Source organism: Staurois parvus, unplaced genomic scaffold (assembly GCF_062004578.1).
Source record: "Staurois parvus isolate SC_StPar_1 unplaced genomic scaffold, SC_StPar_1.0 ptg000488l, whole genome shotgun sequence".
Classification (NCBI taxonomy): domain Eukaryota; kingdom Metazoa; phylum Chordata; class Amphibia; order Anura; family Ranidae; genus Staurois; species Staurois parvus.
Window position 1 is genome coordinate 2,371,075 of NW_028318284.1, and position 13,893 is coordinate 2,384,967.

At 41.7% G+C, this 13,893-nt stretch overlaps 1 protein-coding gene across 7 annotated transcripts in view; it reads right to left on the bottom strand.

Annotated features, from left to right (window-relative positions):
• The window catches only part of LOC149452212 (zinc finger CCCH domain-containing protein 11A-like), a 334,496-nt gene that overhangs the window by 271,917 nt on the left and 48,686 nt on the right, over positions 1–13,893 (bottom strand). The window lies entirely within an intron of this gene.

The following is a 13,893-nucleotide window of genomic DNA, read 5'->3' on the forward strand; positions in this document are numbered from 1 at the left end:
AAGGTAAATTATTTCTGGACGGAGATTTTATTGTTCCTTTATTTTTATATATCTTTTTATTACATTTTCCAGTACTGAAATACAACAACCCAATATACTTCACATTCACCAATACATGAATCTCTTTTACAGCTTCCTATCTCCCACCCTCCCTCCCACTAGCTCCCCTCCCAAATTACTCCTATCCAGATCTGATTAACTTACTTCTTACTCCTCTTATATTTATCATTATCTGCATCCCTTTCCCTCTCACTCCCACTTTCAAATTCTCTGTCATGCTCTCTCTGGGCTTTTCCCCCTGGACTCCCGACCAATTCCAAGCATCTCTTAGATATTTTAAATTCTAACCAACAACCCCACGTTTTCCTAAGTTCTTCCATTTTATCTTCCTCCACATGACACAGCTTCTCCATCCTAAAAATATTTTCCACTCTATTTAACCAATCATTTATTCTTGGTGGCTCCGGAGCTTACCAAAACTTGGGGATCAGGCCCTTGGCTGCACGGATTAGATGGTATAGTATCCTATTTTTGCACTGTTTGCCTACAGGCTCAGAATAAAATAAACACATTCATGGGTCCGTTTTAGCGGTGCACCAAAATGAAAATTCTGGTGCCGAAACCAAAACTCAAAATACACTTGGCTGAAAACCAAAACACACAGTTTTTAAAAATGAATATATATTTTTTGGGAAAAAAATACATTTTGATTAAAAAAAAAAAAAAAGCAAAATCTATAACCCAATTTTTTTTTGCAAAATATGAAAGCGAATGTTACGGCGAGTAAATAAATACCCAACATGTCACGCTTTAAAATTGTGCACGCTCGTGGAATGGTGTGAAACTGCGGTACTTAAAAATCTCTATGGGTGATGCTTTAAAAATGTCTACAGGTTAGCAGTGTAAAGTTGCAGAGGAGGTCTAGTGCTCTTGCTCTGACATTCGTGGTGATACCTCACGTGTGTGGTTTGAACACCATTTACATATATGGGTATGGCCTACGTATGCGTTCACCACTACGTGCGAGCACGGGGGAATTGTAAACTTTTTTTTTTATTAATTTATTTAATGTGTTTGTTTTTTTTTTTGCACTGTCGCTTTAAAAAAAATTGTAATCACTTTTATTCTTATCACAAGAAATGCATGCATCCCTTGCGATAGTAATTAGTGACAGGTCCTCTTTATGGAGAGATATGGGGTCAATAATGCAATGTAAAGCACTGGATCAAAAAAAAAAAAAAAGCATTGGTCTAGTGCTTTAAAAAAAAAAAAAAAAACGGAAGTGACATCACTCTAGTCCTCCAAGGGCATAGAGATGAGTGAAGGCCATCTTTCCTTCACTTATCTCTATGCCCAGCGCCTGGATCACTCGAGAACCACAGAGCAGCGGCCGGTGGTGGCAGCAGCGGCGAGAGGCAGGGTTTTTCCGGCACCTGTATCAGTGCTATTTTCATTTTGGCCGAAATGTTTCGGCCAGCGAAATTTCAGTGCATCCCTAGTCCATTTGCATAATAATCCCACTAATTTCCTAAATACCATGAATTATTTCCTTCCAAAATTCTTGTATTTTCGGCAATCCCACTAAATGTGTGCCATTGTACCCTTTTTCCCCACAGCCTCTCCAACATAAAGGTGAAACAGCAGCTTGCTGCTTATGCGCCACATTCAGTGTAATATACCATCTCGTCGGACATTTATAGTTGATTTCTACTGTGCTCATATTTATCACCTCATGTGTTAAAGTTAAATGTTTTATTCCTTTGTTGCTCCTTCAGTTTTGTTCCTAACTCCCTTTCCTATATTTCTAAAAACCCAGGAGGATCAGCTCCCTCTATATCTATGAGGATCTTATATATCCTATAGGTAGCTTGTTTCGGAGCTGTATTAAACATTCAACAATTTTTCAAATGGGTACATACCTCCTCAGTTCTCAGTGGATGAGGGAGCAATGAAACAAAAATGTCCTAATTGCTCATACCGCCACTCAAATAATGTGAAAAATAAATCGCTTTTTACCCTTAACTTATGATACGTGTGTAACTTCCCTTTACTCAAAATATCCTTCAAAACGTGCATTCTTATCTGGTATCCATACAATCTTCCCTAACTGTGCCTTACTTAGTGTTCCTTCTATATTTACCCATCTTTTCCCTTGTGAATTAAATATCCATTCTACTATTCATAACAATAATACCGCTAAATAATATTTCCTAAAATTAGGCAACCCCATTCTTTTTTACCCTACACAATACCTCATATCTAAATTCTCGGTTTCTTATTTGCCCATATAAACCTGAGTATCAACTTCTTTACTACCCTGAAAAAAGACCCTGGCAGGCTTATTGGGAGCATGTGGAACTTATAAAGAATTTTTGGAACGATCACCACTTCTACCAGATTTATACGACCTATCCAAGAAGCTCCAGCCTTTGAGAGAGTCTCCCCAGCTCATCCTTTATTTCATTTATTAAAGGGATATAATTTGCCTGGTTTTATTGAGGGTGTTCGTTTTATTCGCAAGTAGCCAATTTCCTTTTCCTTCCAAGTGAATGGAAACTCTTTTTGAAGACTCAACTTCTCTTGCTTTGGAATGTTAATATTTAGGATCTCTGACTTTGCGGGGTTTATTTTCAAATTTAACAGCTCACCATATGGTTTTAAAAGTCTCATTAAATTAGGCAATGTTATTCTAGGATTTACTAAATAAAATAACATATCATCTGCGTATGCTGCCACCTTGTACTCCACATCCCTATTCTTTATTCCTACTATATCTACACTCCGTCTAACCCTTGCTAAGATAGGTTCTAGTGATAACACAAAACAACAATGGAGATAGTGGGCATCCCTGTCTCGCACCATTGTACATTTTAAACGACTAGGAGAGGGACCCATTGACCTTAACCGCCGCCATGGGACCATTAATAAAGCCCTTGTATCCAATTCAACATTTTGGACCCTAATCCCAAAACTTCTAACGTATTGAACATAAATCCCCAATCCACCCAGTCAAAGGCCTTCTAGGCATCTAAATCGACAGGAATATTGTCGGCTGCTTCTCTCTCTTTACTTTTTGTAATAGGAGCAATGATCGTAGACCATTATCCCGTCCCTCTCTTCCAGGGATAAACCCCACCTTATCCAGGTGTATCCATTCCTGCATCAGCTCCTTCAATCTAGTTGCCAAGACCTTTAAAAAAAAAAAAAAAACATTCTCCGATTTTATTTGCCGACCCCCCCCCTTCCCCCCCCTCGCTATATCTTACCTCCCTCACATTAAGACCCTCTGGCCACCCTTCAAGTTCTATTTTTTGTAAATCAAGTTTCTCACAGAAGCCACTAAAGTCTTCAGGGAGCCTCAATCTTGTCGATTTCCCGTCTTTCCAGCCAATCAAGCATGCTGGAAAGCCCCAGTTATAAAACAGACTTTTTTCTCTCTCATATGTTCCAGTAATGGTTTCAAAGATCTTCTTCTTGCCAGTGTCTCTGGAGAAATGTCAGCAAAAATTCACAACTTTATTTAATCATTTTATCTCAGTAGTGTCCCGCAGACTTTTCCATATCTGCGTAATAATGACATCGAACAGTCACGTCTGTAGGGCTATCTGCCGATACTCTTGCTGGCCATCTAATCCTGTGTGCTCTCTCAACTTGCAATATTTGAGGTTTGTCTTCCCATTATTGGGTTACATGCTCTTTATTTTCTCCTCTAAATCCTCTGCCTGATCTTCTGGAAGGCCCCGGATCCTTAAGTTCTTTCTAATATCGCGGTTCTCCCGGTCCTCTAACTAATATGAGAGTTTTCTTTGTTCTCATCTGTACGCATCTACTCTACTTGCATCTCCAATTTATTAATCAGTTGAGTATGTACTTCCATTCCCTCTTCTACCTCTTCCAGTCACGTTAGTATCCGTCCCAGGTCATTGCGTAGTACACCCAACTCGTTTTTCAGACACTTCTCCATTTTTGTGAACATTTCCGCCACATCAATTTTTGTTGGTATCTGTAACATGGCTCCTTGCTGTTCCATGGCACTCTGTTCCATTACGCTTTCCCCACTTATCGATTCGCTAATCCAGTTCTCTTCCCGGGACCCAGCTGAAAATCTGGAATGATCTCCAACTTTCTAGCTCCAAGTTGTTTTTCCTGAATTCAAATCTCTGGACTTTTTTCCTGCAGGGGCATATCATTTTTAATTGTTGTAGCCTTTAGATTCGGTTGAGGTTTTTTTAAGCCCCCTCCTTTAGCTTGTTTGCCCTTCATTCCTGGTTCAGCTCACTTGTTACCCTTCTTGTTGTCTCAGGCTTCCTATGACTGTCAGCTTAATAATCATCTGTTCATCTCCACCTTAGTTCTCTGTTACACAATCATCCCTCCAGGGAAAGTCCTTTTACTGTCAATTAGTTTTTCTATTAACTTGGGTACCAGAGAAAGTAAAACAGTTCCACCATCAATCTAAGAGAGCCCCCTGGGGATAGTCCTCTGTCACCTCCACTAACTCAAATGCATTTAAATTTGATTTGTCACATAAGCATAGGCATCAAATATAACAACAGATTGAGAGTCCTACTCAAGGCAACTCACCATCACCTTCTGTGCCGACCATTCAAAAACCGATCAGTCTCTGTTCACTTCATGGTGCTGGTCGTGACCTCCACGTTCAACTTCCAAATACACCTGAGGGGGGACTCCCTGTGCATTACTTGAAATCCGGGGGGGGTCTCTTATATTTAGTTTCTCCTCCCAGGGGAGATATCCTTCCCGTACTCAGACTATTTTTCATCCGTAGAGCCTCCCAACTCTCCAGACCTTTCCATCTCCCCTGCAGTGTGGGAGATCCTCTTTCACCTGGCTGCCAGGCCGCCTCTTCCTCCCAGACCGCCAGGATCTCCGGACTCCCCACGGCTGCCGCCCACGGATCCTCCAGCCACTCCATCTCCTGGGGCGGTCCTCCACTCCCAACAGGCACCACCAGGACCATCCAACCCCTGGCCCACACCAAACACCTCACACTCCCTGCCGGAGCTCCGCAGGACAGCCCCAGTTAAATCCGGACACTCAAGCTTGAGCGGTCAGAAACAGGGCTTCACTCAGGCATGCTTCAGACATGGCGGGCGCTCGGAGCTCACGGCGCCATGCTGAAGATCCATAAGTTGCTTAGCCTCCCCCTCTCTTGGGTCGACTTATTGTTCCTTTAGACCCATCCAAGGACACCTTCGCCGGCACCTCCTCTGTTCCTTCCAGCTCTCACAAGTATATCTTACAGGCACGACACAGACACCAACTGATTGGTAAGTGGGGACTGATGCATTCAGGTGACAGGGATTATACTTTTTTCACCACACTTACTGAACTCACGCATAGATTTTTTTTTTTCTGTTCCTCATCAACAGCTCTGCAATACTGGATGTTGCTATAGGGAAGATCACTTGGAAAGGTCATGCCATGATCAAGTTGAAACTCTCCCTTATAGACTCTTCCTCTTCCCAGGAGTGGCATTGGCATTTCAATGAAAGCCTTTTCCAGGACCGTACAGTTCTAGCAGACTCGACTAAGGAACTTACTTTTTACTTTCAGACAAATTTCAGTGATCCAGGAATAGTCTGGGAGGAGCATAAATCAGTAATTCAGGGCGTTCTGATTAAACACGGCGCCCAAATCAAAACATGAACATGAAGCCAAATTGTTTTTAGCTGACATACGGAAACTTGAATTGCAACATAAGTGATCGCTCGCAATTCCCCTAGAGAAAGACTTGCTGAGTCTTCGAAGACTATGGCAGCAATGCAATCATGCAGAAAATTCTACCACAAAGCTAGCAATAAATGTGGCTGCTTACTGGCAGAGATCTTGCGGAGCCAACATGTAGCTTCTTATATCCCACATATCAATAGTCCAGAGGGCAGGAATGTTACACTTACCCAAACAGATAGCTAAGGCTTTCGCCGACTACCACTCATCTTTATACAACCTTTCTACTCCAACACCACCTTCATTGCAATTTGATAATTATCTTTCCTCTGCCTGTCTCCCTTGACTTCTGACTCCACTGCGACAAGACCTAGAAGCACCCATAGTTTATGGAGGAGTTGCAGACTGCTGTCAGTTCGACCAAGTCTGCCGGGCCAATAGGAAAGTGCCACTTTAATGCGACTTTGGATGGGTACAACTTTGAATGGGTTTTACTTGGATGCAACTTTGATGCTACTAGAGTGCCAGAGAGCATAAAGTCGCACTACATGAACAGAACTGTCATACTTACATATTAGCAAAAAAAAAAAAAGAAGTCGCACCTATTCAAAGTCACATCAAAGTCGCACCTATTCAAAGTCATATCAAAGTGGCATCAATTTCAACACTTTCCTATTGGGAAAAAAAAATGCACCACATACATTTCTTTCGTGTCTCCATTGAAGTCTATTGAACCAAAAATGCACCGTGTTACGTTTAAAAAAAAGTCCCTGACCCTTCCCAAAATGCAGCGGCTGAAAAGGAAGGATGTGAACGTATCCTGTAGGAAACCATGTTAAATGGACTGTAGTGCGTTTCTGCGAAATGCACTAAAAAATGTATAGGTGTGAATCAGGCCTAAAGGTGCAGATATAGTGGACAAACAGGAAGTGGCATTTCTAAAATAAATGGGAGTGCATAACGCACAGAGTGCCAGGATTCAGGCGTGTGTTACGCATGTAGTACAGGGTTCAAAAGTGCATTACACATGTAATGTAGGATTTATGAGTACGTTACACATGGGGTACAGAAGCTCAGGAGTGCATTATGCATGGGGTGCAGGGTTCAGCCCTCTTTCACAGCACACTACCTCTGCATCCCCCATCTACATCTCACTTGCATCTTGCCACCCTTCCTCAGCTCGGACCTGTGCACCACTGCCCCACCATCTCCAAATACACATACCCCTTCCACTGCTGGGACACAGGACCAAGGTATTATAGCTAGGCAACAATTGCTTAGGTGCAACTAGAACTCTTTATTTAACAGCAATATGGGTTTTTATACATGTAAGAAATAGGGGCAGTCCCAACATTAACAATAAAATATTACACATTGGGATAAACATCCCACACCGATTTGATAATAAGGTAAAGTTGACACCAGACTAATTACATCATGTAGGCCCCTCCAGGAGAACTAGCCAACATACAGAAACGATAGGTGGCTCAATTAACCACTTAGCCTCCTGAGGATTTACCCCCCCCCCCCCCCCCTTCCTGACCAGGCCATTTTTTGTGTTACGGGCGCTGTGTTACTTTAACTGACAACTGCACGGTCATGCAACGCTGCACACGAATGAAGTTTACGTCCTTCTCCCACTAATTGAGCTTTCTTTTGGTGGTATTTGATTGCCTGTGCATTTTACATTTTTGGCGCTATAACAAAAAAAAAAAAAAAAAGGACTGACAATTTTGAGAAAAAAAAAATATTTTGGACTATTTGCCATTAAACATGTCCAGTAAAAAAAAAAAAAAGTGTAAATTAATTGGTTTACGTGAAAGTTATGGAGTTTACAAATGGTGATATAGATACTGGAATTTTTATTTTTTCTACTAGTAATGGCGGCGATCAGCGACTTTTAGTGGGACTGTGGCATACATTCTGACATGGGGGGGGGGGGGACTAACTTGGTGTTACTGCTGACATCACCAGTGACATCAATACAGCGATCAGTGCTAAAAAAAAAAAAAAAAAAAAAAAAGCACTGACACTGTACTAAAGACACTGGGCAGGGAGGTGTTAACATGAGAGGTGATCAAAAGGGTTAACTATATATAGGGTGTGTTTTACTAGGGGGCGCGGGGGGGCAGTGTGCCCGAGCTGACAGGGAGGAAGACTGTTTATAAACAAAAAAACAGTCTTCCTTCAGGTCGGAGATGTTCGGTAATCACCAACTCCGGCGGGTAATTACCGTCCGGGACCCGGTGATTGACAGCCACGAATGGCGGCACGGGTAGGGCACGTGCTCCCCTAAAATGCGAAATTACGTATAGATACACGTGATTTTGAGCACTCGTGCCACCCTGTAGCAGTATTTCTACTATAGGGCAGTCAGGAAGCAGTTAACAATGGAAAAAATTTGTAAAATACACAATGGTAAACACATCACAACTTGATAAACAGATTACAGCAAGAGACCTCAGCATCAGGTTATTTTGAGCTGATTAAATTAACATCTGCTCTGAGTCTAGGAGGGGGATGAAGCAGTCAATGTTGGTTTGGGCACAGAGGCCCCAAATCTGTATTAGGGTCCTCTAGTTCTCAGAGTCAGTGTGTTTCAGGGGGACATGGACTTGAATCTGAAGTAAATCTACTCCAAAAAGCACCCCCAGGCACATACTGTACCTCCAAATAGAATAGAGTCTTGTCCGATGCCAGGGCCCATGGTCAGTAGGCAAGAGGCTAGCCTGCAGTCCCCTCCAAAAGCACCTGTCACACCGCCCCTGCTGTAGCACCTGCGATCACTGCTTGTTTTTCAGTACAGGCTCTGTGTCGAGCTACTGAGAGAGCTGTACTTTAATGCAACCGTGAACACAAAAGTGTGCTTCTGTGTTTAAAAGTGAAAGTGGTGAGCGGCACACGTCCTATATGTGACATACTTTTAAGTGTATCACTAAAGTCCACTGCATATAATAGCCGTGCACCAGTCCACTATCGAATTCATATTGTCCTTCACACAAATTATATTATAAACACACACACACACACACATATATACATATACACACATATACATATATATATATATATATATATATACACACACACACACACACACACACACACACACACACACACACACACAGTGGGGTAAAAAAGTATTTAGTCAGCCAACAATTGTGCAAGTTCTCCCACTTAAAAAGATGAGAGAGGCCTGTAATTGGCATCATAGGTAGACCTCAACTACGAGACACAAAATGAGAAAACAAATCCAGACAATCACATTGGCTGATTTTTAAAGAATTTATTTGCAAATTATGGTGGAAAATAAGTATTTGGTCACTTACAAACAAGCATGATTTCTGGCTCTCACAGACCTGTACCTTCTTCTTTAAGAGGCTCCTCTGTCCTGCACTCATTACCTGTATCAATGGCACCTGTTTGAATTTGTTATCAGTATAAAAGACACCTGTCCACAACCTCAAACAGTCACACTGCAAACTCCACTATGGGGAAGACCAACAGCTGTCGAAGGACACCAGAAACAAAACTGTAGACCTGCACCAGGCTGGGAAGACTGAATCTGCAATAGGCAAGCAGCTTGGTGTGAACAAATCAACTGTGGGAGCAATAATTAGAAAATGGAAGACAAACAAGACCACTGATAATCTCCCTCGATCTGGGGCTCCACACAAGATCTCACCCTGTGGGGTCAAAATGATCACAAGAACGGTGAGCAAAAATCCCAGGACCACACGGGGGGACCTAGTGAATGACCTGCACAGAGCTGGGACCAACGTTACAAAGGCTACCATCAGTAACACACTACGCCGCCAGGGACTCAGATCCTGCAGTGCCAGATGTGTCCCCCTGCTTAAGTCAGTACATGTCCGGGCCCATCTGAAGTTTGCTAGAGAGCATTTGGATGATCCAGAAGAGGATTGGGAGAATGTCATATGGTCAGATGAAACCAAAATAGAACTGTTTGGTAGAAACACAACTCGTCATGTTTGGAGGAGAGAATGCCGAGTTGCATCCAAAGAACACCATACCTACTGTGAAGCATGGGGGTGGCAACATCATGCTTTGGGGCTGTTTCTCCACAAAGGGACCAGGACGACTGATCCATGTACAGGACAGAATGAATGGGGCCATGTATCGTGAGATTTTGAGTGCAAACCTCCTTCCATCAGTAAGGGCATTGAAGATGAAAAGTGGCTGGGTCTTCCAACATGACAATGATCCCAAATATATCACCCGGCAACGAAGGAGTGGCTTCGTAAGAAGCATTTCAAGGTCCTGGAGTGGCCTAGCCAGTCTCCAGATCTCAAGCCCATAGAAAACCATTGGAGGGAGTTGAAAGTCCGTGTTGCCCAGCGACAGCCCCAAAACATCACTGCTCTAGAGGAGATCTGCATGGAGGATTGGGCCAACATACCAGCAACAGTGTGTGCCAACCTTGTGAAGACGTACAGGAAACGTTTGACCTCTGTCATTGCCAGCAAAGGATATATAACAAAGTATTGAGATTAACTTTTGATATTGACCAAATACTTATTTTCCACCATAATTTGCAAATAAATTATTTCCAAATCAGCCAATGTGATTGTCTGGATTTTTTTTTCTCATTTTGTCTCTCATAGTTGAGGTCTACCTATGATGCCAATTACAGGCCTCTCTCATCTTTTTAAGTGGGAGAACTTGCACAATTGGTGGCTGTCTAAATACTTTTTTGCCCCACTGTATATATATATATATATATATATATATATATATATATATATACACACACACACATACATACACACACACACACACACACACACACACACACACACACACACACATATATACATATACATACATACATACACATATGTATACATATATATACAGTGGGGATCGAAAGTTTGGGCACCCCAGCTAAAAATTTGTATTAATGTGCATAAAGAAGCCAAGGAAAGATGGAAAAATCTCCAAAAGGCATCAAATTACAGATTAGACATTCTTATAATATGTCAACAAAAGTTAGATTTTATTTCCATCATTTACACTTTCAAAATAACAGAAAACAAAAAAATGGCGTCTGAAAAAGTTTGGGCACCCTGCAGAATTTATAGCATGCACTGCCCCCTTTGCAAAGCGGAGACCTGCCAGTGTCATGGATTGTTCTCAATCATCATCTGGGAAGACCAGGTGATGTCAATCTCAAAGGTTTTAAATGCCCAGACTCATCTGACCTTGCCCCAACAATCAGCACCATTCGTTCTTCTAAGCAGTTGTCTAGAAAACTGAAACTGAAAATAGTTGACGCTCACAAAGCTGGAGAAGGCTATAAGAAGATAGCAAAGCGTTTTCAGATGTCAATATCCTCTGTTCGGAATGTAATTAAGAAATGGCAGTCATCAGGAACAGTGGAAGTTAAAGCAAGATCTGGAAGACCAAGAAAAATATCAGACAGAACAGCTCGCAGGATTGTGAGAAAAACAATTCAAAACCCACGTTTGACTGCACAATCCCTCCAGAAAGATCTGGCAGACACTGGAGTTGTGGTACACTATTCCACTATAAAGAGATACTTGTACAAATATGGTCTTCATGGAAGAGTCATCAGACTCTATGTCCTCACCACAAAAATCATCGTTTGAACTTTGCAAATGAACATATAGACAAGCCTGGTGCATTTTGGAAACAAGTTCTGTGGACCGATGAGGTTAAAATTGAAATTTTTGGCCGGAATGAGCAAAGGTACGTTTGGAGAAGAAGGGGCACAGAATTTAATGAAAAGAACCTCTGTCCAACTGTTAAGCATGGGGTTGGATCAATAATGCTTTGGGGTTGTGTTGCAGCCAGTGGCACAGGGAACATCTCACGAGTAGAAGGAAAAATGGATTCAATAAAATTTCAGCAACTTATGGATGGTAACTTGATGCCATCTGTGAAAAAGCTGAAGTTAAAGAGAGGATGGCTTCTACAAATGGATAATGATCCTAAACACACCTCGAAATCCACGGGGGATTACATCAAGAGGCGTAAACTGAAGGTTTTGCCATGGCCTTCACAATCTCCTGACCTCAACATAATTGAAAAGCTATGGATAGACCTTAAAAGAGCAGTGCGTGACAGACAGCCCAGAAATCTCAAAGATCTCAAAGAAGAACTGGAAGACTTTTGTAAGGAAGAATGGACAAAGATAGCTCAAACAAGAATTGAAAGACTCTTGGCTGGCTACAAAAAGCGTTTACAAGCTGTGATACTTGCCAAAGGGGGCAGTACAAGATATTAACTCTGCAGGGTGCCCAAACTTTTGCAGACGCCATTTTTTTGTTTTCTGTTATTTTGAAAGTGTAAATGATGGAAATAAAATCTAACTTTTGTTGACATAAGAATGTCTGTAATTTGATGCCTTTTGGAGATTTTTCCATCTTTCCTTGGCTTCTTTATGCACATTAATACAAATTTTTAGCTGGGGTGCCCAAACTTTCGATCCCCACTGTACATATATATACACATATACATACACATACATATATATACACACACACACACACATACATATATACACACATATATATACATACACACACAAATATATATACAGTGAAGGAAATAAGTATTTGATACCCTGCTGATTTTGAATGTTTGCCCACTCACAAAGAAATGATCAGTCTAAAAGTCGAATGGTAGGTGTATTGTAACACTGAGAGACAGAATAGCAACAAAAAATTCAAAAGAACTGCATGTCTAACAAATTATGCACTGATTTGCATGTTCATGAGGGAAATAAATATTTGATCCCCTAGCATTCAGCAGGATTTATGGCTACCAGGTGTCTTTCATACAGGTAACAAGCTGAAATTAGAAGCAGTCTCTTACAGGGAGTGCTGCTAATCTCATTTTGTTACCTGTATAAAAGACACCTGTCCACAGGAGCAATCGAACAATCAGATTCCAAACTCTCCACTATGTCAAAGACCAAAGAGTTGTCCAAGGATGACAGGGACAAGATTGTAGACCTACACAAGGCTGGACTGGGCTAACAAACTATTGCCAAGCAGCTTGGTGAGAAGGTGACGACAGTTGGTGAAAGCATTCTCTAATGGAAGAACCACAAAACAACTGTCAGTCTCCCTAGGTCTGGTGCACCATGCAAGATCTCACCTCGTGGAGTGTCAATGATCATGAGAACAGTGTGGAATCATCCCAGAACTACACGTGAGAATCTTGTCAATGATATCCAGGCAGCTGAGACTACAGTCACCAAGAAAATTGGTAACACACAAGGATTGAAATCCTGCAGTGCCCAAAAGGTCCCTCTGCTCAAGAAAGCACATGTCCAGGCCTGTCTGAAGTTTGCTACTGAACATCTGAATGATGCAGAGGAGGACTGGTTGAAAGTTTTGTGGTCAGATGAGACCAACCTTGAGCTCTTTGGCATCAACTCAACTTGCCCTCTGTGGAGGAGGAGGAATGCTGCCTATGAACCCAAGAACACCATCCTAACTGTCAAACATGGTGGTGGAAACATTCTGCTTTGGGGGTGTTTTTCCCCTAAGGGAACAGGACAACTGACGGGACAATGTACCAACAAATCTTGGGTGAGAGCCTTCTTCCCTCAGCCAGGGCATTGGGTCGTGGATGGGTGTTCCAGCATGACAATGACCCAAAACACACGGCCAAAGCAACAAAGGAGTGGCTCGAGAAGAAGCACATTAAGGTCCTGGAGTGGCATATATATATATATACACACACACACACACACACACATATACATACACACACACACTATATATATTGGTTTTGACTTTTTGGAACCCAAAAAAAAAAACAAAAAACCTGAAGGAACAGGTTGAAAAACTTCAGCCAAACATAAATTGATAAATTAATGTGTTTCTCGCGTGTTAAAAATCAAACTGTTTGTATTGTGCATATGTTGCAAAAAACTGATTCATTTATGTCCACTGAAAGATTGTTCATTTGAAATTCGGTCATTACATGATGGCAATATCATTTGATCTCATGACCAAGTGTTCATTATTCAAAAACACGTTTGAACAATTTTTATAGTGTATGGCCAGCATTAATCTTTTGCACCATACCACGCCTAAAAATATAATGTGAATACTAAAATAATACCAGTACCACGTGCTGGAAAATATAGATTACCCTTCTTCTTAACACTTGGTGCAAATGTCTTCAGTGATACAACTCCACTTCGCC